The sequence below is a fragment of the Sarcophilus harrisii genome, chromosome 3, assembly GCF_902635505.1.
Source record: "Sarcophilus harrisii chromosome 3, mSarHar1.11, whole genome shotgun sequence".
NCBI classification, from domain to species: domain Eukaryota; kingdom Metazoa; phylum Chordata; class Mammalia; order Dasyuromorphia; family Dasyuridae; genus Sarcophilus; species Sarcophilus harrisii.
Window position 1 is genome coordinate 23,281,952 of NC_045428.1, and position 26,266 is coordinate 23,308,217.

The 26,266-nt window shown below is 34.6% G+C and overlaps 1 long non-coding RNA gene across 1 annotated transcript in view; it reads left to right on the plus strand.

Annotated features, from left to right (window-relative positions):
• The first annotated feature begins 1,476 nt into the window (after nt 1–1,476).
• Nucleotides 1,477–26,266, plus strand: part of LOC116422197 — a 39,423-nt gene continuing 14,633 nt past the window's right edge. The window contains exons 1-4 of the long non-coding RNA XR_004232750.1: nt 1,477–2,105; nt 5,982–6,200; nt 6,731–6,875; nt 21,859–21,978. This is a non-coding gene — a long non-coding RNA (uncharacterized LOC116422197). The remainder of the gene's footprint in view (nt 2,106–5,981; nt 6,201–6,730; nt 6,876–21,858; nt 21,979–26,266) is intronic.

Below are 26,266 nucleotides of genomic sequence, written 5' to 3' on the forward strand. Positions count from 1 at the left end.
AGCCTTTCCAGAATGGTCACAAGATAACCTTGATGGGGAAAACCTATAAGCTGGAGAAACCAGGAAAGTCTTCATCATCTATGAAGAAAGGGAAGGAAATAAACAGCAAATATCTAAAAGTTCTGCCTGAAACGTGAACTTTGTCATTAGCTAGCAGATGGTGTGCTTCTATTATCCACAAAATAAGCAATAGATATAGTACTTAGAGGAAAAGAGAAAGAGACCTTTCACCATTCTCCTTCTCAGGGAAAAAAGTTCCTCTTGTATTATTAAAAATAAATATCACTTACTGCCATTATTAAAAGAAGGCACATATTGTCTCAAAGGCTTAAAAGATAATAAGCTCTTGCCATTCCAGACTCTGCATCACGAGAGGTAGTTTGATCTTTGTAAAGGCCCAAAGGAATGAGGAGAGCCAAATTCTAATCCCAAAGAAGTCATTAACTAGTGCGAGACTCTAAAGCAAACCCCTTTGTTGCCCAGTACCTCAGTTTCCTCAGGTTTCTTCATTTTTTCTGCTCTTTTTATCTTTTTTTGATTTTCAAGTAACAAAAAAAAAAAAGAAAAGAAAAAATCCTATTCACATCACAGCATTGCAATAAAGAATAAATCATTTGAATTTACATTTCTTAAATGCTGAGGACTCCCAATAGCCTATAAAAATCAATATATATTATTATCATTATTATTATTTTTAATTCTGAATGTCAACTGCCATACTAGGGTCTCTGGACTTCTAGTATCATAATATTCCTTAGATGCCCATGGAACAGAAACTTGTTAGAGTAGTTATATTTTCCCTAGGGGCCCTGCAAAGTTTGAACAAGTGCTGGGATTAGAAGGTGGCAAAAATTTAGGTTTTTCATTGATTCATATAATAATTAATAAGAACTTTGTTTCTCCTTTAGCTCTAAGACTCCATGAGAGATACTCTCTCTGAGAGATTGGGACGATCTAGGGACTGAGAATTCTGTTTCTTAAAGGCAGTGTCATAAGATCTATTTACTTTTTCTTTGTAGATAAGTGTGTTCAGAAATCATAAAGGAATTCAACATTATCCTGGAAATCACTCTCTTTTCAAGTACATTGTGAAGTACTGGACTTTACAGTTTGTGAAGTACTGGACTGGGTTTGAAGGCTCTGCTCTGACCTCATGTTGCCTGTTCATACATAGAACAACATCCCTTATTTTCAAAAGATGCCAGCAGCAACAATGGTAGAGAACCTGCTGTTTAGAGGCACAGGGATATTTTTTTCACTATTCCCTCTCATCACACTCCCTTTTATTTTTGTCTCTGCATCACCAAGCACCAAGCAAAGCATCCCATAAAAAGTAGATAGGAGATTAGATGGTGTATTAAATACAGCAACAAAATTCTTTGTAAACTCAGATACTTTTTTTTTAAAGGCAATTGGTGTTAAGTGACTTGCTCAGGGTCACACATCCTGAAAGTGTCTGAGACCAGATTTGAACTTAGAAAGATTCTTGCTAATTCCAGGTTCAATACTCTAACCACTGTACTACCTACTCATCTCTTTGAAGACGTAAAAAGACAAAACTATGATTATTATTATTTTTTTAATTTTCAGGGAGATCTTAGTCTAATGGGAGATATGACATGGAAACCATTGTGGTTGTTTGTCCTTTATTTTTGGAAGAAAGCTAGTGACATCATGGGGTGTTGTCTTGAGCAGCATGTAAATTGGATTTCTACGAGGTAGAGTTGGACTGTCATCAAACTCAGTTTCTCTTCCGGAGTCACCAAAGTTTAGTGACAAGACAAAAACCAAGATGACTGGAAATGTTAAAAGATGCAGTAGATGACCTTGACATCTTCAAAGTTTGACCAAGCTCTAAGCCTGCTTCAGCCACCTTCATAACCATTGGAACAAAATGTTTCCACCCCAGTATTCTGCTAAAAGAAGTCTTCTCATGCTTGGGAAAGATGCCAGTCCAACTCATTCATGAGATTGAGCCCCTCCATTGCTCTCAGTTACCTGGTTTAGTCCTTCTGCCAAACTTTAACTTGGTGTGGCCACTGTGCATGCTACGGTTTTTCGGAGACTCAGCTGAGAGTTGAATGCCAGGGAACCCCCGAAAGCAGGTAAGAAGCCCTGCAAAGGGCTTGGAAAGAGCTTACACCACATTTGGAAATCTTCCTTGAATCATCCACATCCTCACTCTACATGTATACAGTACAATACATCCAATACAGTGGGGGTTATGTGCATTTGACAAGTGGGCGGAGGTATAAGATCTTTGCTGCTGTTTACCATAGTATTACAAAAAAAAAAAAAATTATATATGAGAGGCAGCATATATAAAGAGCTAGGCTAATAGCCAGAAATAACTGGGTTTAAGCCCCAACTCAGATATATGCTGGAAAGGGGATTCTAGGCAAGTCGCTTCATTTCTCAGTTCTTTAAACCAAATCTCTAAAACTCTAAGTTGCAGAGAATGCACTGATCTGCATTAGTGGAAGGCATTTTGTCACTTGTGATTTCCTTATATCAATGAAATTACAAGAAGTCCATCCTTTATTCGCATGGTGTTTTCATATTTACCAAACATATTCCACATGATACCTAATTTGATTTTCATAAGATTTTGATGAAGAAAAAATACTATCATTTATCCCATACAACAGAGGAGGAAATTGAGGATCAGAGTAGAGATTAAATGAATTTTTTGAGGTCACACAGCTAGTAGCTACCTGAGGGAGCATTAAAATTTAGAATGTAGAACTCTTTAAGTAAAAGGTGTAGGGTCCCATGCTGGGGATGTTATAGAAAATGTTCTTCTTCAGGAATGGATGGGATTCGGCACCAGAGGACTTCTCAAAGTTTTCAGTTTTTTATATTTCCTGGGTACAGAGGATGCTCAATCTATTGGATAATAGAGGCCTGATTATAGTATTTTAAAGGGATCTCTAATGGACAAATTGGTGTTGTGTGATACATGTGAGATGAATGGCTAAATCCTTATGAGTAATTTAGAGATCCTCAAGTCATGATTCTCCTCAACCTACCACAGTGGGACCATGGTTACATTTGAGCTCTTTGGAGCTGTCATTCTGTTGCATTGATGGGATTCTGGGTCTATCTATCTATGTTTTATTTTGACAGGCTCTGGTTTCAACTTCATTTTTGATTTATCACAATGGTATGTTAGTTGTAACAGGAAAAAATAAGATCTTTTCTCCATAGTATGAAAGGAATCAGATGCATTCAATTCACTTTACAGTCAGATTGTCAGTTTTGGGCTAGTTTTTCATCTTCCAATGTTCTAGACCACTGGTCTCCAAATTGTTTTTATTATATTCTCAGTAATGCTAAAACAATTTCTGACTTTTATGTTTCTATTTATCATCTGTCAATTTATTTATATATGAATTATATGCATTTATCACCATACGTTATTGAGAAAGCATATATAAAATATAATATTGTAAAAGGATGAAATAAATATTAAATTGTATCTAAGTAATGGGAAGCAGTGGGAAAAAATATGTAGAAAACTATCCTTCTAGCCAGGGGTACATGGGTTCAAGCCTACCCAACCTCCCATACTTATTGATTCCTCATCCCTGTACAAGTCACTTTACCTCACAGTACTTTCTAAATAATAAGTTGCATAAAAGGTACTGATATTGGTTGATGGAGTTTTCTCACTTAGAGTGTTTAATACTAATGAGATCACAAGATAGTCCCTATCACTAAGTCAGGTCAATGGATTTATTTATTTATTTTGCATAAGGGAAAGATAATCAGATATATTAGGAAAATCCCATTATGGGAGTTGGGTGGAGAATAGATTAGGGATAGGAGAGATGAAGCATGGAAACAAATATGAAATCAGTTGTAATAAAGAAGATGGTAAGGTAGTAGTTGTGTAAAGAGAAAAGATATCAGTTGGCCCAGAAAGCTGGACCTAGAATCAGGAAAAACTGAGATCAAATTTAGCCCTGGAGACTTCTTCACTATAATTCTGGGCAAGTTACTTAACCCCTATATGACTTAGTTTACTCATCTGTAAAATGAACTACTTGAACTTGACAAAGTTTCTTCAAATTCTATCTGTGATTCTATTTGTTGAAGAGTACACTGAGGTTATAAGAATCGTGATGACTTAAATAATAGGGGGAGCTAGATAATAATAGAGACATCTGGAAGATGAGTGGGAATGGGTAAAATGATAATGTAACAATTACTTGCCCTGCAGATCTGTCAATCATGACAACCAAACTGGCCCATTTTCCATGATACAGAATGAAGTTCATACTGTCACTACTTCCAGCTCAAATGAATTTTTCATAGATTGTAGGTTGCAGAAGCTAAAGGTGGTGTTGGTGGAGTTTTTGCAATGCACTTGCATATCAAATACTGTCAATACCTAGAAATCCAGAAGTCAACTTTGACTGGGAAGGGGGAACGATTGAGAGCTTGTATAATACAGATATAAGAAAAAGAGGACAGGTGGAATTATTTGTGAAGCATCTTATAATTATTTTATAGTGAAGGAGAGTCAGACTACACTGCCCCTCTCTGATTGAACACACTTAATTTCAAGACATTTTTCTCTCTACTCCCCACTCCCATGCACCAGTGGAAATCACTGTTCTAGAAAACTCAAATCAGTGATCTATACTATATAGAATTTAATGGGAATGGAGGGAATTGCTCTTCCACTTTAAAAGTTTTTTTAAAAGAAAGAATAGGAGATTTGACAACTCCTAAGCTCACCCCCACATCCCACTCCATGCCCATGAATATGTTGGTGGAAAAAACTATCACTGAGAAATTCTTTCTATGGATGCAGGATTGCAACTTCTTTTCCTCTTAGATTTCAAATGTCTTGTCACAATTCACTGAAGCAGTATGCGTGAGAAACAGGATTTGAACCAAGTCTTCTGCCATAGAATGGCAATTCTCTGCCTGCCATGCCTTCTTGCTTCTGTCTCCACAACATGATGTTGTAAAAAGGTCACTAATGTGTAGCACTCTAGAAACTGTGCTATTAATCTTAAAATTTGGGCCAGCCCCTAAATATTGCTGCTTGTCCAGTCCTTTAGAAAAAATAACCCATTTTATTATATGAAGCATACCTGAAAAGATTTTACCTCAATATGTGTCCTCTGTGGGATGTAGCTCACGCTAATGATGACAACAGGGAATAGAGGAATCAGTCAACCAATCAACAAATACTTCCTAAGAACCTCCAATGTGCCATGCAGTGAGTATAAATTAATGTAATAATTACCTAAGGTCCCCAGTTACACTTGTATTGTCAAATCTAAGCATTTGATTGAATTAAATTCAGACTGTAAATTCTTTGTGTGTTAACAGAAAAGCAGAATCTCAGAAAATTTAAATTATTTTCTATATGCATTAGCTAGTTTAATGGAAAGTATATATTTCTTGGATAAGGATATAAAAAAATAACAGAAGCATTTTCCCCACTCTTGAAGTTTTTGGGGAAGTCCTAGTAAAAGTATTCCAGGTTGTCTAGAATCTATTTTTTAATCTCTCCAGGTTTTCTTTCTCAAACCCATGTTGGCATCTGACAGTAGCATACACAGTATGTGAGATGGAAGGAAGGAACTGGGTATACCTACTTCTAATCCAAGTAGATTGGAATCAACTTGACAAAACACAGCTGTTCCTGTTGGAGGAGATTTTATTAAAAACACAAATTCCCATAACCTACACCTGGAGTCCAATACTTTCAGTCTTACATGACTAGCTAATATGATGTGTAGCTGAATATTTAGGGACAATCAGAATTATTTCAGTAATGTAAATGATAAAAATGTTTCCTGAAAATATTTGAAGCTTTATACTTATGAGTCACTGTATTAAATTCAAAAGGAGAAAGATCCGTTTAATATTTGTGTGCTCTTGAATTCCTCGAATGTAATGTTCTAGAAAATACTTTTCAAATGTTATCTAACGATGGGTTTTATTTTTCTCCTCTTTAACAGCAAAGCATATGGAGGAAGAGAGATATAAGGCATATGCTCAAATTCACACAGTGTGATAGAGAACTTGGTAATGGAATTGCGGCCCCCTGACCCCGAAGTGTTATTAAAGCTACTAGACAATATTTCTCACCCTAAGAAGCCAAACTCTTCTTGGAAGAAATGAAAACTGTTCTATTAGGAAGCCAGAAAACTGGATAAAAAGTGAAATTCAGTCAACTGGTTAGTTGTCTTAAAGTATTTGGATATTTGATATTGAGCAGATCGTATATCCAAAAGAATATGTAAATATGCCATTTTCATCTGCATATCATGCTAAATCTTTTGGTTAGTTTAGCAAAATATTCAGGTATTTCTATAACTGTTTTTCCCCTCTAGGAGAGTAGAATGTAGACTCTGTGAAAGCCAAAGTATCTTTGATTATTTTATCTGTTGTCTCTAAATCCTAGCAAAATGTTGGCCATAGTGGGTGTTTGTTTAATTTAATGAAACAAAACTGAACTTAATGAAATTAAAATCAAATAAAATATTCAAGGCAATTTTACTTAAGTATAGTAATTGCACAGTCTAGGGTCATGATTATTATATCTACTGGTGATACAGAAATGAATGAAAAAGTAGTGGAGAAAAGTAAAGCAACACAACACTCCAATCACTTTTTAAAGGTTTTTCAGTAAATTGAGAGTAAAGAGTGGTCTGATAACCTCAGGATTATCAAAAAAAATGGATTGCATTTCTTTTTTTTTCTTAAGGCTAAGGAGGAGATGGCATAATTGGTATGGGATATATGAAAATCCAGGACAAATATGGAATTTTGAAACTACTAAAGAAAAAAAAATAGGTTTTCAAAAAAGAAGAAAAGCTCAACAAGTTCAGGTTGAAGACTTCAAGTATGAGGTAGGATGATATATTTAGAATGAGTGGATCTTTAAGTGAAAAAAAAAGAAAAAAAATCAATCAACCAGAATTTAATATGGTCTCAATAAGGAATGAATAGAATAGCTCTTTTACAACAGTGAGTCAAGTTTATGTTAAATAAGTTCAACTATCAGCCTGGTTACATGAATACTTCTATCTGCCTTTTGCTGCTTAGGTAGAAGAATGGTAGGGAAAAAAAAAAAGTTCTGGGGACCACGGTCATGTTCAGTGAATGATTAAGACCAGAAGATATCAAAATTTCAGAATATATCCTTTCATTGTTCCTACTTCCCTTCCTTCCTTCCTTCTTTCCCTCCTTCCCTTCTCCAAAGAATACATTGCTTTTCGTTCTCCCTTTAATTATTCACTGCACCTCACTTCTTATTCATTAAACATAGTCCTCAATAACTTCTTTCCTTATTCTTCTTCCTATATAGCAGAAGACAGAAAGAAGTATTCATACAACCAGGTGATGGTTCATTATGATTTCATACTTCCTCTCTCACTCCATATTTATTAAATATTTACAGCATTCTAGGACACATCACACATCATAGAAACAAAAACAAAAATAAAAATATTACATATCTTCAATATTCTATTAAATGCAAAATAAAATAATTTTGAGCTGGAGGTCACTAACAATTTGTGGGATTCAAATATACATTCCATAGGAAGTAGAGCATGAGCTAACATTTGAAAGAATTGATTCTAAAAAATAGAGGTTCTGCTATATCATCATCATCATTATTATTGATCATCATATTCTAAATGATAGGGGGGAAGTTACAATGTTCCAGCCATAAAGACAAGACTTAGAAGAGTGGGAAACCAAGGCGGAGAAGAGACGATGAACTAGACAACACAATGAGAGTTACTCACAGGATCAGGAACATTAAAAAATGATCAGGGGAGTGGGGCAGAGGTAGGGCAGAATGTTATATTGGGAGAGGAGAATTTCAGATCTTAAAAACAAGGTCTACTAGTTTAACTGAAATGAAAGCTATTAAATAAAAATTAAATTTCATTATAACCAAATCAAATGCTGCTGAGGCTGGACTGTGTGCTGTTTTTTATTGGTTATAGAAATAGAATAAAATTCATAGGAGTTGAGCAATTTCAGGAATTTTGGGACTATAGATTTGGGGCTATAAATTAAACACAACAAGAATAACAAAATGAACATAGACGAGAATCAGAGTAGAGAGGGAAGCAGATAGTAACTAACTTGCTGAAATCTTTGAGGAAATAGAAAGTATCCTTTAAGGAAGTTAATCAATATGGAATCAAGGGAGATATAATAGCAGTGTCATACATAAACTCTGATGAAGGAAATCAGGCGGCTAAAAGATCTTGGTAGTACAAGTGATGGAGGGAAAGTGAATTGCATACATATACCTCTTCTTGATCCTTTGCATCAGAGGTCACGGGGAAAGGAGCATGAAATCCTTATGGCAAGGTATATAGTTGAATCCAAGTTTCATTTTTGGGGAATTACAAGAATTAATGAAAAAACATCATTTACTATGGGGAAGACTTGAATGTCCATTGGACAGAAATGGAGAGAAGGGTAGGGATAACTGGGTAGGGATAAATCTAATGAGGATTTCTAAACAAGTAATTGGAGAGAAAAGGAAAAAAAAAACCCAAAGATTTAGACAGGTACTACTGCTTTAGGAGACAAAAAAGGGTAGGAAGGCAATGGAGGAAGTATATAGAAAAGGTTGCTTATTTTGTGATTGAATTTCAGGGACTTGACAGCCTTAGAACAAAGAAGGCACTGACTACCATGATGCCTCTAAAATATTGAAATAATTCATGGAAATTTCCCCTCCTCAGTTACTATATATATATTTTTACCAGTTTCTGGTGATTGTCATAACTATTATTTTACATGTTTCTGCTAAATTTTCTATGTGACAGCATAAAGTGATAGAAAAGCAAGGACTTAAGAATTAGGGGAAAATTTTTGGACCTGTCAGGAGTTTTGTCCCTTTGGGCCCCATAAAACCATTGATCACAGATTTAGATAAGAGAGGAATCCAGAATTCATTTTCTTTATTTGTTAAATGAAGAATTTGAACTAGATCATCCCTAAGACACTCTCAGAGTAGCTTGAGGAAAAGCAAGATGCAATGGCAAAAAAAGATGGGCTTGTAGACAGAGCATGTGATTGAAGATTTGCTTCTTTCTATCTTAGGGAAATCACTTCAAGTCTCTGGACTTTCATGTCCTCATCAGTAAAATGAAAGGATTTGACTGGATAACCTCTAGACTTTTGATTGCCAGCATCAACAGCAACATTAAAGTTTTATCCTATAAGTCTATACTCTAGCCCATCACTAACAATAGTTTATTTATAGTCTTTCTAGTATTTGTGAATCTCAAAACAAACAAAAATTGGACTTTCTATTTGTTAGTTTGCTTGTTTTTGGAAATTGTCCACCACATTTTTTTGGTATGAATTCTTATAACGTGGTGATTATTAATTAATAATGGCAGCAAAACTGACTTTTCTGATAGCATTATTGTGCTCACTATGATAAAATAAGGCAGCTAGGTGGCACAGTGAATAGAGTGCAAGGCCTGGAGTCAAAAATACATTTTCAAGAATTAAAATCTGGCCTCAGACATACATACATACACACACACACACACACACACACACATATATATATATAAAACAACTCTATTTGCCTCAGTTTCTTCATCTGTAAAATGAGTAGGAGAAGGGAATGGCAATTTCAGTATCTCTGCCAAGAAAATCACAAATAGAGTAAAGTTTATCACAACTGAAAAATGACTCAATCATCAATAATAATAATAATAATAAAAGTACACTTCAATTTGCAACCAGAGTTTATCAGTTCACTCCCTGGAGGTATTTAGTATTGTTTTAAAACCATGAGTCTTTGGAATTTTCTTGAGTCATTGAAACTATTAAAGTTCTGTCTTTTATCATTAATGATCACTACAACATTGCTGTTACTGTACAAAACAATATCCCGGTTCTTTTTACTTCATTTTGCATCAGTTTATACATAATCTTGCTATGTTTTTTTCTGAAACTACTCATCATTTCTGATGAAGCACAATGATGCTCCATCAAAATTATATGGCACAATTTGTTCAGGCATTGCCCAATTGATAAACTCATGTATTTCTGATTTTTTTTTTTGCTACTGCTTTTAAATTATTCCCACAGTAGGTAGAATTTAATTGAATTTTTAAAAGATCCAGGGAACCCAGAAATCTATGAAAAGGTCAAGGGTTCTAAGGATGAAAAGTAGAGTGCAGTCAATTAAAATACCCAGACTCAAGGGATATAGTGTTGCCTTTGAGAAAACAAGGAGACAAGTTGGGGGACATTGAATTTATACCCAATCTTCTTATGAAGATTGGAAATGCAGGAAATTAGGCTTTAAAAGCAAAATAAGAATTTTATATTTGATTCTGGTGGTAATGAGTAGCCACTGTATGTATTTTATTGAATAGGGAACTGATGTGGTCAGACCTATACTTCAGGAAGATCATTTTTTAATAGAAGATAAACCAGTATGGGTAGAATCTTGAATGTGTTTGTACGTGTGTTTGTGTGTATGAGAGAGAGAGAGAGAGAGAGAGAGAGAGAGAGAGAGAGAGACAGAGAGAGACAGAGAGACAGAAAGAGACAGAGAGACACACAGACAGAGACACAGAGAGACAGAGACATAGAAACACATAGAGGAAGACAGAGAGGGAGACACAGAGAGACACACTGAGACACAGGGATGGAGAAACAAAGAGGGTTCATTAAGCAAAATAACATAGTAGCAGAAAAAAAGCAAGTACCCAGCATAGAGCATTAAGGAGACACCCTAAGTTGACTGGTTTGATCTGGTTGAAGGTCTAGTAAAAAAAAGACAGAGGGAAAGTGATCAGGCTGGTGATAGGATAATCAAGAAAACAATGTCATGAAAATCTAGAGAGAACATTAAAGATAAAAGGGTGATCTTGACCAATAGAGGAAGACAGAAAGGAGGGACAAAGAGATACAGACACACACACACACACACACACACACACACACACACAGAGAGAGAGAGAGAGAGAGAATAAGAGTGAGAGTGAGAAAGAGAGAAAGAAATAGAGAAAGAGAAGAGAGAGAATGAGAGAGAAAGAGAGAAAGGAAGAAAAAAGAGACAAATAGAGAAAGAGGAGAGGGAGAAGAGAGAGAGAGAGAGAGAGAGAGAGAGAGAGAGAGAGAGAGAGAGAGAGAGAAAGGGAGGGAGGGAGAGAGAGAAAGAGAGAGAGAGAGGAAGAGATAGTGAGATTGGCACTTTATGAAGATCAATTTGACAGCTGTGAGCACAATGGATTAGAATGAGGATAAACTTGATTAAGTGATATCAACCAGAGGACTGATGTAGTGGTTCAGGAACATGGTGATGAAAGCCCCATTGGGTTTTACAGCAGTGTCAAAGGCAAGATGGGAGAATATGTGACAGAGGTTATGAAGGTATAATCAAAAGGACTCAATAACACATGGATATGGGAGGGGGGGCAAAGGAAGGAGAAGAGTAGAAGGTGACTATTACATTGGCAGCTTGGATGAGTAAAATCACATTGTGTCCTCAGAAATAATAGAATGGATTTTGGGGAAAAGATAGTAAATTGAATCTTGACTGTATTAAGCCTTAGATGTCTGTGGTATATACAGTTCTAGATGTCCAAAAGACAATTGGAGGTATAAGATCAGAGGGAAAGTGAATTGTGAAGTTTGGATAAATAAATTTGAGATCATCAACATGGAGATAATATTTATATTCATATGAAATCATAATCTTGTTAAGCAAAATAACAGTAGAAGAAAAAAAAAAAAGAGTGCTCAGGATAGAGAATTATGGGGACACCCTAAGTTGACTGGTTTGATCTGGTTGAAGATCTAGCAAAAAAAAAAAAAAAAAAAAAGACAAGAAAGAAAGTGATCAGACTGGTAAGAGGATAATCAAGAGAACAGTGTCATGAAAACCTAGGGAGAACATTAAAGATAAAAGGGTGATCCTGACCAACAGTTTAGAAAGCTGCAGAGAGGCCAAGAAATTTGAGGATTAGTTGTAAAAGCCACTCAGATTAAGAGAGCATTGGTAATTTTCAAGAGAGAAGATTCTGTTGAAGGACGAGCTCAGAAGCCAGACTGCAGAGGTAGAGAGTGAGAAAATCAGTATAGGAGGCATTGTTTCTACAAAATCTTCTCAAGGAATTTAGATATGATAGGACAGCTATAGGGCAATAGCTAGTAGAGATGGGTAAATCAAGTCAGGATTTCTGAATGGTAGAGACATGGATATGCTTGCAAGCAGCTGAGAAACAGCCAGTTAAACAGAAAGAGATAAAATCTGAATAAGAAAGTGAATATGATAGAGAGGACTGTAATGTTCTGGTAGCTTTCTGATGGTCTCTAGACCAGCCTTTGTTTTAGCCGAGTAATCACCATGAGAATAGTCAGAGATAAAGTCCAAAGTCTTTATTATCTTCTTTACAGTCTGACTCTCTGCCCTTTACAGAGGACTATCTGCTAGATAATACTTTTACATCAAACTCTCTCCTATACAACCATGATCTCTGTATCTTTCTTCATTAGAGTTTAAGTTCCATGTCACCAAGAACTTTCTTAGCCCAAGACTCATGACACCAAATTGAGCACCATTTGCCATATTGGTTCCCATGAATTTTAGTTCAGTGTCAAATCACATTCAAAAGTTCCACAGAGGAGAAAAGACTTGTTTTTGACACAAAAAGGCACTAATCTTGTCAGTTTGAGTCTCTGTGTGGTTTTAAGAACAGCAGAGAACAAAGAGTATGCACTGTAATTTGCATAATTATTTACACTGCTCTTGCTTTGACTCTGGTGACTTTACTTTAATGAGGACTTGAAATGTGTGCATGCGGTCAACTATTTTGCTGCTGGACTCCAATTGTTTGTATTCTTTAGCTGAGTTTCCAAGGAAGTAGAAAATCTTGGCACCTGGATTCCCACTGCCATTTGGTGCCCGCAGATTCTGTGTGTACTGCAAGGCCATTTGTAATTGTAGAGTCATTTATTTTCGCTTCACCTAAGTCACTAATGGCTCATTACTGACCCACCACTGCCCAGCCATTACATTTCTTAATGGCAAAAGACTGAATTTCATTTGCAAAAAATCTGTGCTTTCTACTTAAATGAGCGGATGCACTGATGAGTCAGAAGCAAAATATGCAGAAAACTGTTTCACATGGGACATATCTGCAGCAACATAGAACTTGTTTCCTTAAATGAATATGAAAATGTTGACACCCCCAGAGCACCTGATCAGTGCCTTGGTCATTAAAAGATTGCCACATCAATTGGAATTAGATGATAAGAGTCCAATTTAAGCAGAAGATAATACTAGTGAGAGGAAAGGGGAGAAGGGATGTTGTACTCCTAGCATTAATAGGGTCCTATATTGCAGTAGTTTTTACTGTACACAAATGAGTCTTAGGTTATCAGCTGAGGACCTCTAGGGAGGCCATAAAGTTATTTCAAGGGGGATATATTGATTCACCCAAGCATTGCTTTTTCCATTTTTGTTTAAGTATAACTAAATAGGCAGCATAATTAAGTACAATACATACCTTCCAGAGTCTGAAAATACATAAGATTACTTTATATATATATGAGTGTGTGTGTGTGTGTGTGTGTGTGTATGTGTGTGTATGGATGTAGGTATAAGTGTGTATATATACTTATATAATAATCTTTCAAAGAGAGTAGTCGCAACTTGTGATTTCTATTTTTTTTTAGAATTTTTTCCATTTTCCTTCTATTTTTCTCCATAGGAAAAAAGAATGAAAGAAAAAAAGAAGGAAGGAAAGAAAAAAGGGAGGGAGGTTAGGAGGGAGGGAGGAAGGAAGGAAAGAGACAGAGAGAGAGAACAAAAGAAAAATTAAAGAAAGAGAAAGAATAAAATAGGAAGGAAGAAGGAAGGAAGGAAGGAAGAGAAAGAAAGAAAAATACTATTTAATATGAAAAATCATTGGCAATTTCTTCATAGAATTGCTTCATGTTTTTCAACATGTTAGTGATTAAGTTATATTATTTTTCATGTTAAGTTTTTGCAGACACACCATAAGTAAAGAAAGAATGTATCTGCATGCCCTATCTAGCAAATGAAGATTCATTGGTTTAACTTTGGAAGAAACTTTATTTTCTTATCCATTTTTCTGCCTCATCCAGGAGAAATTTGGGGATATTTTTCCATTTAACTGAAAAATCCTTCTGTCCTTTGTATTCACTTTTAACAAGATTTCAGCATTGATATGAAACAGTACACTGCTATGATACAGTCTCCCAGGAGTTGTTCATTTGTGTCTGCCTCTTTCTGAATCCATTGGGATTTTTTGGCAGAGACTGGAGTGAAGTGCTTTTCTTTCACTTATTCCTTCAATTATTCAATCATAGTATCCAATAATTTGGAAAGAATATCAAGGCAAAGTACTATGGCCTTACTAATCTTCCTATTTCTCCCAGTACTAAGTATTCTTCTACCTATGTTCACTACTATAGTAACTTAATACATGTTTGTTGTATCAAAAAGAATATCAACCAGCTGAGATAAAATATCATTTACTCTGATTATAAGGAGTTTAACAAATATCATATTAAGGGTTAGATCCATCCCACTCCATCCACAAAAAATTGAGAACTAATTTGAATTAATGTAAATATTCTAGCCTATATTAAAATATCCGGTTTAAGTCTTTCAGAAATATATATTCAGAATAAAATAAGTAGAATTGTCAATAACCTCCTAATGACCAATAATGATGGAAATAAATTTATTCCTTAAAAAATTGATTTAATTCTGAATTTTGTATGCAACATTTTGGGAAAAAAACACACATACACACACACATTATAAATTTTAAACTTGCTCATCAAAAGCCAGATAGGAGAATGCAGGTTCTGGGCAAGAAAGAGATATTTGTCGACATAAAAGAAATAGAGACAGGAGGATGTGTGAGAGCCTGCTGAGATAAGGAGATAGTCAAGAAAAAAGGTAGCAGAGAAGAAGAAAAGCTTCAGATGACTGTAAGAAGATTGGAAACATTTTCCAGTATACTAAAACTTATCTCCACTTCACACAATGCCAAGGTTTATCTTTCATCTGATAGGCAATGTCTATGAAAGTGGATCTTCCTGAGATGGTCCCTAGTAAAGAAAAATACAAGTTGGAAACTTAATTTCCAATGATTCAGTTAGACATATTTTCATGGAACTATGATTTGTTCTGCCATGTACTCCCTGCCATTCCCAAAGAAAATAATACTTTTCAGAGAGTACTCAAAATCTTCTTGAAAGAGAAAATATAGTGTAGTCTCATGAAGTGAAAGGCCTCCAAAAACTAGCCCCAAAATTTTATTCTATTTTTTGTATCACAATGTAAAATTGAAGAATGCTATAAGTACTTTAATATTCCCAGATTTTTTTGAGATGATTTTTTGAGATGATTTTGTTTATTTTAAATCAGTATGAGACATGGTTTCTGTCATATTGTACAATCTTGTAAATAAGAAAGGTTGATACTTTATTGGGGTAGAAATGGGATGTGTCATCCTTAAAAAGAACTTTTCATAGATTTTTTAATTTCATCTTTTCAACTACCATTTGTAGTTCGTATGATTATTACCTCACTTTATTGATAAGATATGGAGGCTTCTAGAGGTTATGACTTATGCAAAATCACAAGACTAATAAATATGTGAAACAGAACTGAAGCCCAATTATCCCTGATTGTCAGAGCATCTTTCTATTGCCTAATCCATGCATCCTCTTAAGATGAGCTACATACTAACTGTGCTACTCTGGCCAAGTCACTTAACCCCAATTGCCTCAGGGGAAAAAAGATGAGCTACAAATACTAATAAATAAAGTAAAATAATGCTAATTGCAAAAATGTGTGATATAAATTAAAGAGGTTGGAGAAGTTGGGTAGAATTGATATCAAGGTAAACTCCAGGCAAAAGAACAAGACATGGTGGATTTGAATATACTTATATGTGTATATGTTGCCTCCTTAATTACTAATGCAGCTGCTGCTATTACTACTGCTACTATCATTTATACAATACTTTAAACGTTGCCCAGAATCTTACAAATAGTATTTATTTTGTTCTTCACAACAACCCTGAGAGATAGACGTGATTATTATTCCTATTTACAAATAAAGAAACTAAGTCAGAGTTACATATCTTGTCCAGGGTGTATTTTTACTAGCTGGAGAGGTAACGAATACGTTAGTCAGTTTTGAACTTGACTCTTGCAAATTCCAAGTCCTCTGTTCTACCTATCACCTACTATTTAACTATTCCAAAATATAATGTAAATTACTTGAGGCTAGAGATTATTTCTTTTTATCTTGAGATCCCTGGTACTTAGTACATAATCACTTGGTACATGATTAATAAATAAATGATGATTGTTTTATTGACTTAATTTTAGCTTTGAAAGATTTATTATTAGAATGGAAATAGGACTGAGGAGACTATCCCTAGTGGGAATTATAAAAAAAAAGTTACATAATGCATTATAAAATTTATTGGATTTCGTTTTAGAAAAAATAAAACGAACAAATAAAACAACAATTTGGGTTCAAAGTCCACCACAACTTGATATTACCTACATGAGTCTATCCAAGTCATTTAATCTCTCTGGATTTTAGTTCCTCTGACTATAAAATGGGTATAAATAAATCACTTATCTCACAAATATGGTGTAAAAATCAAATATATGTAAAGAATTTTATAGGTCTAGGTGAATATCAGTTATAATTATATGAACACAAGTTGTAGGGATATTCCATAGAAATAGCTGGTTTGATTTGGAAAATAGTGGGAAATGAGACTTAATCAGTAGGGTTTGATCAGCTTTTAAGGGACTTTGAACATCATTCTAAGATTTGGTCTTATTTCAGGCAGACACATACTAACTGATTGGCATTGGGCAAGTTACTTAAAAGTTAATTTAATAGTAAGCCTTAGTTTTCTAATCTAAAACTATGTGGGTTAATAATAATACCTACATCAGAAAATTGGTATAAGGATCAAATAGTATAATGTATGTAAAATATTTTTTTCAATTTGCAGAAAATCAGGAAATTTAGTATACCTAGTAGCCAATTTTTCTATATTTTCCTATTTAATTTGCTAACTTCCACCAAAGCAATTCTTTTATATATATATATATATATATATATTTTTGGTTTCCTTGTGCCTTTCAAAGAACTCACTGACCAACTCTTCCGAGCTGAGAATTTTGCTTCATATTTCAATGAAAATAAAATGGCCAAGAAGTCCCTTATTTCTACTCCTCATCATTTCATATCATTCAGATCATCTTCTCTATAATATCCTCCTTTATCCTTTTTTCAAATTAAGAGACTATGCTTCCCTTTTCCAAGGAAAAGCCTTCAACACTCAAAATTGATCCCATTAAAACTCACTTTTTTCAGCACTCTAGTCCCTCTTTTATTCTTTCTCACTAATTCTACATGTTTTCCTTTTCTCTGATTGTTCTTTGTTGCTTACAAATATTCCGCCATCATCATCATCGTAGTAGTAGTAGTAGTAGTAGTAGTAGTAGTAGTAGTAGTAGTAGTAATAGTAGTAGTAGTAGTAGTGAAATAAAGTAAAGAAAAACCCCCAAAACTCTCTGATTGTTTCCTCTCCACTAGCTATTATCTTATAACCCCTCACTCACTTCCTTGTTTAGCTCAATTCTTTGAAAAAATAATCTCTAATTGTTGTCCCATCTTCCTTTCATCTAATTTTATTCTTAATTTTGCAATCTGGCTTCCTATATCCTAATTCAACTGAAACTTCTTGACAAAGAAGCAAGTAGCTTTTTGGGAAAAAAAATTCTCAACATATGAGATAATCCTTTATCTAATCTGCTTCTTTCTTCTGACACTGCTACTGCCATCCTGGTACCGACATTCACTATTCCATGCTTAAAGAACTTTCCATACATTATTTAATTTCATCTTTTCAACTAACAACTACTGGTTGTCCTCCCTGACTCAAATCTTTCCTCCTTTCAGTCTATTCTGCACTCAGCTGTCAAACTAATCTACTTAGGCTGTTTGCCTCACTACCTCACCTCTAATCAATAAAATCCACTACTCCATATTACCATCAATATCCCATATAAAATAGGCTTGGTTTTTAAAGCTCTTTTTAAACTGAGCCTTCTCTACCTTTCTGGTCTTTTTTAAATTGTTTCTCTTCATATACTTGGAAATCCAGTTATGTTGTTCTTGCTTATTCTTATACAAAATACTTCATCTCCTGACTTCAAGGTTTATTTCCTGGCTGCTCTTTGTGACTGGAATTTAGTCATCTCTGACTTCTGGTTTCTCTGAATTCCTTCAAGATTCAGCCAAAGCCTATCTTCTGTAAAATGCCATTCTCAGTCTTCCTTAATTATGTCTTTTGAAATCATATTCAATTTAGCCTCAATAAATTCAGTTTGTACAAAAGTGTCTATATCTCCCCATTACATTTTTGAACTTCTGTAGAGTTCAATATTTAAAAATGTTCTTAATACAGACTAGGTTATCAAGCAATACTTATTGACTTAAACTGACATTTTGTTGGGTTTTTGGGGTTTTTTTTGGTCTTTTTATACTCATTTGTAAAAAAAAAATGGAAAAAATAAAAACAAAAAACCTAATTAATTATAAGTGGGTAAAAAGAACAAGGATTCTAGTTACTCACACTTAACAATGAGGAACATAATATATCTATCTACCTATCTATATATTGATCATATATACCATATATATATATATATATATCATCTCTTGAACACTGAATAGTTATGAGCAAGTCAGAATGTACTTGTTAAATGAGAAAATAATTATAACAATTTTAGTATCTGAAATATAAAAAGTTACATTCTGCTAATTTAAAATTTTATAATTTTAAGCACTTTTCTGAATTTTCTTTCCTTGAACTATAAAGTACCTCCTCTTTGCAAGCTCCATGATGAGTGTTATAGGTAATATGACAAAGATATATTTTGGAAGTTAGCTTTTTATGAATAATAAGTGCTAGGAATCATATAATACCTAGGTATTTAAAGTCCTTGCCATAAGGTATCATGTTCCTATCAACAAACCCATGTTTTAAGTGCTGTTACTATTCCCATTTAGAGATAAAGAAACTGAGATTGAGAGATTAAGTTGCTTTGTTATGTATTAATGGGACTTGTATCTTCTCAACTCCAAAATCAACTAATTTTATGTTACATAATAGTGAAAAAAATCAAGCATAAAAACAATACAAAGGCAAATGATAAATACTATCTAAAGGAGCTAAAGGGAATATGCTGACTAAATGGAAGAAGATGGGTTGCTGTTTTTACTTCCTTTCCTTTCCCCAAACCCTCAAAGCTTTAACTTATCTTGGCATATTGTCCCCTTGGAGACCACAAAGTTCTTCATAATGGACAGATATTTAATTTCTTCTTGGTCTTAGATAAATTGTTCAGTCTCTCAAGAACTTGTTTCCTCATCTGTAATATGAAGAGATTGAACTAGATGACCTTCAAATACCTTCTAGCTCAGATAGTCCTAGCATTGTGTGTGTGTGTGTGAGAGGGGGGGGGGGAGGGAGAAAGGGAGGGAATGTGTGTCTGGTGTGTGTGAGAGAGAGAAAGAAAGAGAGAGACACAGAGAGAGACAGACAGAGAGAGAGAAAGAGAAAGAGAGACAGACAGACACAGACACAGAGTGAGAGAGAGAGAGAGAGAGAGAGAGAGAGAGAGAGAAAGAGAGAGAGGGGGGGGGCAGGTTCTATCTTTCTAAGGGATCTCATCATAGGGAAACTTCTGACACTGATTAGCAACTTACATGTGTCTTTTAGTTTGGGGGTGTGAAGTTAAGTCAATAAACCCTATAGCACCCAGTCCATATCAGGTATATTCCTGGCTCCCAGACCCCTGGTCTAGCTACTGGAGTGCAAATTTGGGCAGAGAAGCACATTTTCAAATGGGGAAGCTGAGTGTGATTTCCAGGATATTAATATTCCCAACTGAAAACATAAAGTGGGTGTCTGCCAATATCAGCCTGGGGCTTTGAAGAGAGGTCAGGTCTAGAGATTTAAATTTGAAAGGCAAAACTCGGAGGAACAGCCAAGAAAAGGAGACCAAAAGAGACTGGAGGTGGGATGGGGAGTAGGCAGAAAAGGGAAGAGTGTCCAATAAGCAGACAGAAGACTTGGCAACAAGAGTCAGCAACAATGATGGGGAAAATAAGAAACAACTTATTGCTGATGGGGGAAAAAAATTGGAAAATTATTGTAAAAACTTTGTGATTCAGGACACCCCTTTTTCCAGAATAATTAGAGTTGAAAGAGTAAAGATAGTTTTGATTGTTTTATTTATTGAAAACCTGAAGGACAAAAATCTCTCTTGCTTTCTTCTCTTTTCTCTAACTCTTCCTTTTCTCCTCTTCCTCTCCCCTTTCCCTTCTCCTCTCTCTTTTCTCCTCTCTTTTCTCCATTATTGTTCTCTCCTTTCCCTTGCCTCTTTTCCCCTCTCCTTTCTTCCCTTCTCCTCTATTTAACTTCCCTCTTCTCTATGTATCTTTTTCCTAGTGTCCCTTTCTTGTCTTTCTATTCCTGTCTTTGTGTCTTTGTGTGTTTCCTGCTTTGTCTCTCTGTGTCTTTGCATGTCTCTGCCTCACTGTGTCTTTGTGTCTCCCTGTGTAGCTGTCTTTGTGTCTGTTTCTGTATCTCTATCTCTGTCTGTCTGTCTCCCCTTCTCTCCCCCTGCTTTCCCTGTCAGTGTCTCTCTCTCCCTCTCCCTCTGTCTCTGTTCCTTCCCCCTCCCCCCTCACACTTACTCACACACACGTACTCACAGATACTCTATCATTCACGATATTTTATTTCAAGGAATAATTTCTGTCATCAGTAACTTTCTTAATGATGCCCACTGAATCCTCCTACTGAAAGGAGTGGAGTCAGACATATGACAAAAAGAGGAAATCATGGCAATTTTTCTGCTTGATATCAAATGGCTCTTCTTATTGGCTGTATGTATCTTTGAAAATTCAGCAACCTTTCCCTGTCCAGATGTTTTCTTCCTTTCAGGGGCCATTGTTATATGCTACAGAATTTTTGACTGTAGAAGCTTATGATAAAAGGTGCAATTTAGATGTGAATGAATCAGTATTAAAAACAATAAATAGAGAATATTGCCTTAAGTGGAATAGGTGGTTGTGCAAGGACAAAAACAGAAAAAAAAATCTACCGAAATGAGGCAATTTGCTAATACTGAAGGGTGGTACGGTGGGTAATGCCATCAGATTTGCTATCAGAAAGACATGATAAAGGGCAAAATTTTCTCTGGACCTCATTTCCTTACCTGAAAAAAAAATTGGGGTAAAAACAATTGTAGGATAATAGCTAAATTTCCTACCTCATAGGGTTCTTGTGAGACTCAAATGAGATAATGTCTGGAAAAATGATATGAAAATGTCGATTAGTAAGTTATAGGTAATGTGTTCATTTTTAATCTATTTAAAGAAATATTTATTGAGTGCTTCTTAAGTGCTCTGAAGATGAATTTGAGAAAGGATAAACATAATGTTCTAAGGTAGAATTTTTAAAAAATCAATTGTACAGAAATAGGGAAGAGGAATGTGTGGTTAAACAGAAAATGATCTGAAGGCTCCAGTGGAAAGCCAGCTCAATATTAGCTAATAGTAAGATGTGGCATTCAAATAAATGAACAAACAAAGGAATGAACAAACAAAATAAGATGAGCTATTTTTCTCCAGACCTATGATTTCACTGGCATAGTAAATGTGAGGTGAGAAACATGTCTATCTAAAAAAGATCTGTAACTATTCTTCAAATTATGTTCTCAAGAATCACTGTTATTTGCTTCAATTCCCAGAGCCAGTATGTGTCTGAAGAGCAATGTGAACCTTTGACTTCCTGAGGCAACTCTCTAGCCCTCACATCTCAGGACCCATTTGGATTGAAGGAGATTCTATTCCTATTCTATTCTGACCTGGTAAGAATAAGGTATTCAGTTTTCTGCTCCAAATTTTAAGAATGGAACTGATAAGTTTATTTCCCAAAGTAGAACCATGAGAGTGAGAATTGTGGGCAAGAGAGAGTTTCATGAACAAAAGATAATGTGGACATGATAAAAGATAAAAAAGGACTGGTGGTCTTTAAGATGGGAAAAAGGAGATTTAGAAATTTCAACCCAATTGCCTTTAAACACATGTGGAAAGGGAGCATACATATCATTTTTTATCCTAAGAAGAACAAGAAGAAGCAAGTGATGGAGGTGGGAGATAAGAATTTGATTGTGAATTTGAATAGATTGGTAGATTATAAATAATAGCTTATAAAATTCGGGTATTTTTTATCTAAAACTATACAGTATATATGTATGGTTATATACAAATACATATGCACATATATACACAAATAAAAACCTTATGGCAACTAGGTAGTAGAAGGCATAGAGTGCCATGCTTAGAGCCAAGAGGACTTGAATACAAATCTGACCTCAGACATTTACCACTTGAATGACTCTAGGTGACTCACTTAAACGTGTTTGTCTCAGTTTTTTCAACTGTAAAATGAGCTTTAGGAGTTAATGGCAAAATTCTCTAGTATCTCTGTCAAAAAACCCTCAAAAGATTCATAAAGAATTGGACATGAAACGACTGAACAACAATAACAGCATACAGCCCTTAAACTAAATATCTACAAATATATGTACATGTGTATGTATGTATTTGCATATTTGCACGTTTAAAATTTACACTATCTTTTATTGTGTCCTTGATTAAGCCATTTATCCTCACTAAAAATCAGTTTCCTTGTCTGTCAAATATTGGTAAATCCCTCCATTACCTAACTTTCAGTGTTATTGTGAGGTAAGTCTTCCCCAGAAGCTCAAAGCACAAACACAATTTATTATTGCAATTATTATCTGCATTATCATAACTGTTATTATAGTCCAGAGATAGATTTGACTATCATATCTCAGACTTAACAATAATAACTATTTTTTAAAATATTGAGATCCATTTGATTTGTGGCAGTTGAGAAGAACCTCAGAATAGAGAGAAATCTTTATTTGCATTTTGAAATATAGGAAGGTGTGTCCCGAATGGACAGAATTTAGCCTGAAATACTTAGAGGGATTCATTTTACTCATATGGATCACCAGTTTGGATGACTAAGGCCCTATTGAGGGATCGTGTTTCACATCAGATTATTCATTTGATTTTTCTCCACGACTAAAATAAGAGTTCGTGGTCAGCTACTTCCTTTTGTTTTTCTAGAAATCACAAAATCATAGAATATTAGGCTTTTTGAGCCAGCTATTATGACTTGCCACCTGGTGGTTATCTCTTCTTGAACATTCCTGAGATCTAGCCATCTGGCTTTTTTTTTTTTTTTTTTTTTTTTTTTTTTGGATACTTGGAGTGACAAGAAGAACTCACTACCTCACAAGGCAAATATTCACCTTTCGAATGGCTTTTTGTTGGAAAATTCTTTGTCATATTGAGTGGAAATCTGCCTCCTGGTAAATGCCACCTGTCAGACTTTGTTCTGCCATCTGGAGCTTCCAAGAATATCCATTCCACATGATGGCTATTATGTCTCTCTCTTCCCTCTCCCTCCTACTCACAATGCTTATGATTTGAGCATAAATTTTTCTAATTCCCTAAATCATTCCCGATGGCATGTATTCCACACAACTAAACAATCTTTGTAGATAGTCATTAAGAATAATAAAATAATAGGTGACTGACTAATCAATGAATGATGGATTATGGAACTGTAGATCTAGAAGTGGAAGATATCTCAGAGGGCATTTTTATTTTAGCTTCATTCACCTTTAACATGGCAACTAAAGAAACAATTTTAATGATAAGGAAATTATATTTAAAATAGAAACTAGAATAACATGATATATGTGTACACACATATAGATACATGCACTTATATAAACATGCAATTAGTGGGGGTCAGAATTTCATAACTGAAGTCAAAAAGTCTCACCTCCCCAAGTTCCAATCTGGCCTCCAACACTTACTATGTGACTCTGGGCAAGATACTTAATATTGTTTGCTTCAATTTCCTGATCTGTAAAATGATCTGAGAAGGAAATGGCAAACCACTGCAGTATCTTTGCCAAGAAGACCTCAAATGAAGTCACAGAGTCAGGCACAACTTAAATAACTGACGGACACACATATACATATGTGCATTCATATATGAAATATAACCAACTAAAATTTAAAATATACTAACCAGAATGGAGATTTAAATTGTACTATCTCACACTTTTTCCATTAAATTTTGAAGTAATTCTATAGAAGGACACAGACTAAGCCTATGGACTTAGTGATTTAGTGAACTCTCTCCCAATGCCCAGAATTCTCTTTGTTTACTTATAGTAAAATTGTTTAGAAGACTGAGAGATGAAATTATTGATAATAGTCACATAACTAGCATGCATCATACATGGGATTTGAATTCAAGTCCTTTTGGCTTCAAGGTCAGTTCTCTATCCACTATACCACACCAGCTCTGTGAAATATAAAGCATCTATTAACAATGTACTCAGTTCTCCCATTTATGCATTATATAATCAATCTTTTCCATTATGTATTAAAAAGAAAAACACATAATAAATTAAATAGTCATAAAGACAATTCTCTGTCACTGCAGAAGTTTGACAAAGCTACGCAGGAATGGGGATCATTTTGTATTTTTCTTTTCATTGACATAGTCATAGGATTACTTACCAAATGATCAATTTATTGACAAAGAATAATTCTGTTCATTGATAAGGTTATATTTGGTAAAGACAAAGGTGTGGTGCTCCAAATCTTCCTAGTAGGGTAGAATCTATCTGAATCTTTTCTCTACTAACATATTCTTTGAGAAATTAAACCACCTTTGTGACACACCGAGACATCCAAAAAGAATTGTGTTCTCCAGAATTGAAGAAGTTGGGTAGGGACAGATGAATTGCAATCTACATTATTCTCAGGATATGACCATATTGCTAAGATCACCATTTCATCAACAGATTTCCGGAAATGTAATTTAAGTGTCTTTCTATGACATGGTCATAGGAAATAATATGGCTGCTTCTTTCTCTGCTATATTCATTCACAAGGGTTAGAGGCATTGCTGCAGTATATAAGTCACATAAAGAAAACATGGCAATCTTTCTGCACCTTTTGGTATTCTAGAATTTCTTCAGAACTGTAAAGTATGATTCCTAGTTCATAAAGGCAAATAGTATTTGCTTTCCAAGAAGCTTATTAGTTCCGTGAATTTTGACCAATCAGATCCATGTTCTTTGATTGAAGGGAAAATCTCTAAGAGAAGAGGAAGAAGAACTTGACTCATATGTGGCTTCACAACTAATTCTCTTCTACATCTCAAGAGCATGTATAAAGACTAACAAATATCATTTCTTACAATAATGGTTACCACATAGAAACTAAAGACACCATCAGTAAATAAATCAGACTTTGCTTTGTTCCCTAGTCTGTCTTTATTCTGTTCATTGACATGCCTATAAACTCATAAATTATTTTCTAATGCTAATAGTGGTTTTCTGTAAAAAGATTAATCATCTATGATTCTGAGTCTGTGGACTGAAATAAATGGAATGAATTGAATATCACATAATAATGTTGAATAAGAATTACCTTTTTCAGTCCATAACCTTTTCCAAACAGCTTAATAGTTGACATTCGATTCTGCAGTGTAAAAATTGTAAGGATCTTCAGTTTCCTTATGTTCCCTAAAAGAATCAAAATCACTAAATGATTTAATATACAAATTCACCTAATTATTTTTAATTTCTCAATTTAATCTATACTTATACAGAGTATAATTGATTTTTGGTGGGCTTCAAAAGTTTTTGTTCAAATTATGTATTCACTTGAAATTAAATTAGTTTGCCATCTTTCATAAAACAAATCTTTCACACGGACCTCAAAATTTCTTGGAGAATTCAAACAACAAACTGTATTGGAAATAGACCATTATCACAGACAAAACAATTTTCTACAGTTGCTTGAATATAACACTTATCTATTAAAAATATCAAGAACAATATTTTAATAAATGTTGCCATAGCAAATACTCATAATTTCTATAGTGAATGGAATCAAAATGTTATAATACAGAGAAGAAGCACAGACTGTGGGAGCAAAGCCATGTTGCAACAAGATGAATTATATATGCCTATAATCCTATGTGCTACTGGAATTGTACCGAGTATGTTTGTAGCGAAAGAAGATGACTACTTT